Consider the following 5,000-nt stretch of genomic DNA (forward strand, 5'->3'; position numbering starts at 1 on the left):
GTCCGCCAACACCCGATGTTCGATGTTCGCGAAGAAGACAGAATTTTGTGTCGCACGAGACAGAATGCTTTATGCAACGAGAATGTGACGTCATAACTGCCCGCCGAATAGAAAGCCCAAAAATGGCACACGCTTCCCTCAGGCTTTGATAAGCAGCTACGAAATTCTTCAACAACATTGACAAAATAACTTACCGAGAAAACAGCAGCAGCTACGAAATTCTTCAACAACACGTTCGCCAACACCCGATGTTCGCAAAGAAGACAGAATTTTATGGAGCGGTATCAACGCCAAAAATAAAAGTAGGGCTAGATGATATGATGGTCGATCTGTTTAATAAGTTACTCCGTTTATAAGATACGATGGTTTGGCCGCGCAATTAATTATTACAGCTTGAAAACACGATACTCCGTCTACTGGACGCTATAGTCCGTCTACTGGACACAATATTACGCCATAACAACACGATAGTATGTCAAGACCGTAGACCGCCTTTTAAACATGTTTCGGCATGACAAGACGATAGTCCGCCTTCCAAACAATGTTTGAGACATCTTTTTCAACAAAACCTCAGAACCACTTCATGATGCAACGCTTTCTTCACTGTTGGACGAACTAAGCGAGCCACTGACGCGGCGAGGCGACAAAAATAACACGATGATTTGCCTAGGAACCTGGTAACTAACGGTCAGCCTCAAAATGACTTTCGCGCGAATTTAGGGCGCGCTGTTGTTCGTGTCATGGCTGACAAGGAGGATAATCCAGACCGTGATCAAGCGCGAGGATCGCAAATGACTACCGGTAGGTTTGCAGAATCTGCTTATTCGCAGGCGGTGGACCTTCTAGAAAGAAGTGTGAGCTTACTAAAAGAATCGCCTTTGGAAAGAAACGTATCATCGCCTTTGGAAGAACGCCAAGGCCAGCGTGCTCTTGCGAATTACAGGTTAGTTTTGAACCTATTTATAAGCGTGTTGGTTGCGTTTTTTAATCGCGGTTTTCACAGGGAAACATTACACCGTTTTCTTTGAATCTTGGTATTTTAATTTGTCAAATTTGATTTGACAAATTTGATTTGTCATAATGACAAATGTGCCAGCATAGGATTTTTAAGATTAAATTTGACCAGCATTTTGTACAGCGAGTTGTACGGTCAGGATTGTCTTCAAAGTTACAGGTATCAAACTTGAGGGAAAAATCTGTCGTAGGATTTTAAAATTATTGCCATTTTTTGAAAAAATGAGTATTTCAAAATGTACGAATATCTCAAATGCTTTTACTTTTAACTGCGAAATCAATAGCATTTTCTCAAAGTTCCAACATTTTTCATTTAAAATACGGAAGAAAGAAAACGGTGTAATGTTTCCCTGTGAAAACCGCGATTAAAAAACGCAACCAACACGCTTATAAATAGGGTCAGAACTAGCCTGTAAGTCGCAAGAGCACGCTGGCCTTGGCGTTCTTCCAAAGGCGATGATACGTTTCTTTCCAAAGGCGATTCTTTTAGTAAGCTCACACTTCTTTCTAGAAGGTCCACCGCCTGCGAATAAGCAGATTCTGCAAACCTACCGGTAGTCATTTGCGATCCTCGCGCTTGATCACGATCTGGATTATCCTCCTTGTCAGCCATGACACGAACAACAGCGCGCCCTAAATTCGCGCGAAAGTCATTTTGAGGCTGACCGTTAGTTACCAGGTTCCTAGGCAAATCATCGTGTTATTTTTGTCGCCTCGCCGCGTCAATGGCTCGCTTAGTTCGTCCAACAGTGAAGAAAGCGTTGCATCATGAAGTGGTTCTGAGGTTTTGTTGGAAAAGATGTCTCAAACATTGTTTGGAAGGCGGACTATCGTCTTGTCATGCCGAAACATGTTTAAAAGGCGGTCTACGGTCTTGACATACTATCGTGTTGTTATTGTGTCCAGTGGACGGACTATAGCGTCCAGTAGACGGAGTATCGTGTGTTCAAGCTGTAATATTTATTTTCTCGGCCATACCATCGTATCTGATAAACATAGTAACTTATTAAACAGAGTGTCCATCATATCAGCTAGCGTGAGTGTTATTTTTGGCGTTGATACCGCTCCATAGAATTTTGTGTCGCACGAGGCAGAATCCTTTACGCAACGAGAATGTGACGTCATAACTGCCCACCCGATAAAAAGCCCAAAAAAACCTCAGAGCTTTCGCTAGCGTTCACAGGAGACCCACGAAATTAGGAAGCGTTCTTCGAACGCAATAACGCAATCTTCTCTAAGTGCATCTTATAATCTCGAAAAGGAGCACGGTGACCCCCCATTTTTTTGCCTTTTTGGCAAAAGTAGATCATTATCTTTCTGGGTGGCAAGTTTTAAAAAAATCTGTACGTGGGAACGTTTTGGGCGCGAACGTCCTTAAGTAGCACACGAGCGGCATCAAAGCCTCGAGACGCCCGAAGGAAGAATTCAGTTATTTTCCGTGAGTACTCTCTCTTTATATGACATTTTAATTCACCACGTTTTGTTCCACTACAAATTATTCTTCATTGTTTTTTTCCAGCTGCTTTAATAGGCCATTTCCGTGTTCATGTCTGTCTCCTCTTCAAAGCGAGTCTAAGTGCGAAGTTTTTGTGACGGAAAATGAAAACTAATTTTCATAAGAAAAACTTCGCACTTAGACTCGCTTTGAAGAGGAGGCAGACATGAACTCGGAAGTGGCCATTTGTTTAGGTGGATGATTCCCTTGTCTTGATTAGCGAAGCATGAAAGATGAACCCAAGGCCTTTAATATAACTACTGCAATATTGGCATGTTGTCACGCCTACTGCGTATCACTGATGAGTGAAATGTGACCATCCCTGTGTGAAAAAGAGAAAAGGAAACAAGTGATTTATTTTACGCATAAACTAAATTGACGACTACCTAACCTACTGAAAATTGACTCATTTCTCATTCTATTGTGTATGGTTTTAGTTAAATCTTCACGTTGCTAAAAAAAATTTTTTTTTCGACGTGGACATGAAGATGCTCGGAAAAAATCGGAATTCTCCTTCGCGGACACGCGCACATGCATCTCTTGGTTTCCTAAATCGTGGAAAAAATTTACCATCTCATCCGTTATCTTCATGTTATAGGACTTAACTCGTATGGGGGTGTTAGCTTCTTTATACAAAAGCTTTGAAACTCATTTAGTGTGTACACTAGTTGTAACCAACACAAGAGGATTTCAAACAGAGAACTCATTAGACAGTGGACACAAGTACCGCCAACAGTAAAGGACTTCAAACGTTGCCTGAAGAAAGATTTAACGTTAAAATCTTAAGATTCTTGAATACACACCTTGAGCCAACTAATTTGTTATTTCAATTATCTTTTTACTTTTTATTAACTTATATCACCCGTACATAGTTTCTGTTTATTTAATTGTACCTTTAATTATTATTCTGAAAAGCCTTGTTGGGACGAATAAAGTGTGCATGTATAAATTATGCTTTTCTCGTGGCTCGTTTTGCTAACTGCAGGGACTCAAGGTTTAAAATTGGTCAACAATCAAACTCCGACTCTGGAGCCAAAAAGTATCCTCAAAATATTTCTGTAGCACAAAGTAATCATTCTCTTTGTTAGTTAGTATTAAGCTTGTAAAGCCAATGACCAACCGGAAAGGAAGAAAACGGTATAATAACACTTTAAACTGAGTATCCTTGCATTACCAACTCCTCAACAACCGAGAGTGAGGTCGTTAGAGCAAAATCTCAAACTTCAATCGGCTGAGGCCTTGCCGTATTGCAATACAGCTCAACCTCGGTTTGAGATTTTACTGAGCTACTTGATTTTGTTCACATAAATGACTTTTTTCTCTGTGTAAGTGAAAATCAAACAATTTTATCATCGAAAAAAGAATCTGCCAACTTGCAAACGTTGGAAAAATGTACTCACCTTTCATCTTGTTATTGTGGTAACCTGGCACAGTTGTGAGGTCTTCTAGTGGCTTCATTCCTGTTCGAAGATGGAAATAGATCTGTGAAAACTTGCAAAAGCGGTCGTCATTTCGGTCTCCAAAATAATGCTCATTTTTAATTGAAATTTGGCTTTTCCTACATAATTTCCTTTGATATTTTTCCTGAAGGGGAACAACTGACGAGAAATGATTTTTTTACCACATACCAACAAGGTTTAGAAATGTGACACGTGTTTTTATAGTGATGATGTTTTCCACCCTGCGGGCCCCTTCCTTTCTCAGTCCTCCTCATTTCAGTACTCGGTCGGGCCCCACTGTTTTAGCTTGGGATTGTCGTAGCCGGTTATATATGTTGAGGTGTGTTTCGACATGGGTTTTATCTTAAAAAAAAAACCGACGAGTTCCTAGTAACCTTTTCTCTATCTTTCAAAGGGAACCTACATCTATCTTGTCTACGAAAATGGGGTGAACGGAGAAAGGAACGTTTCACGTTCGAATACAGATACATAAAAGACAAGGAACTGCCTTAGAGGAACATTAGCATCGGTCAAAAACCAGGCATGGTCTAAATAGTGGGACACAAACACCAGGAATCGATCGGAGAACGGCACGTGGCACGTGAGCCGGCACGAGAAGATGAAAGACAGCAAGGATGTGACACATTTAGTTCGTGCATAATTTTTTACCGGCTGTGTCCATATTAGGTCGGTTTGTAAAGATGGGCGGATCAAATACTTTGTACGACCCAGTCTGTTTTATGAACACTGGCTTGTTTATAATTGTAAATATCAATTCTACAGCTATAAAAAATCCGTTCTTTAAAAAATTGAAGCATACGCATGTCTTGATTTGCAGGTTGCTGCCGCAACTTGCACCCTAGTATAGCATGATTTGTGGCCGACCAACACCAAAGTCGCTTCGTCTAGTACTAAAAAGCCCGGATTCTCTCTAATTGGCCAAAGAGGAAAATACCAAGATGCTCTTTGTTTGCATAGTTTAAGCATTGTTTCCAGTTTCTCTTGGGACTTGAAATGGTCCCAAGAGAAAACAAAAATAATGCTTATTCACA

The sequence above is a fragment of the Montipora capricornis genome, chromosome 8 (genome assembly GCF_036669925.1).
Source record: "Montipora capricornis isolate CH-2021 chromosome 8, ASM3666992v2, whole genome shotgun sequence".
In the NCBI taxonomy this organism is placed as follows: Eukaryota; Metazoa; Cnidaria; class Anthozoa; order Scleractinia; family Acroporidae; genus Montipora; species Montipora capricornis.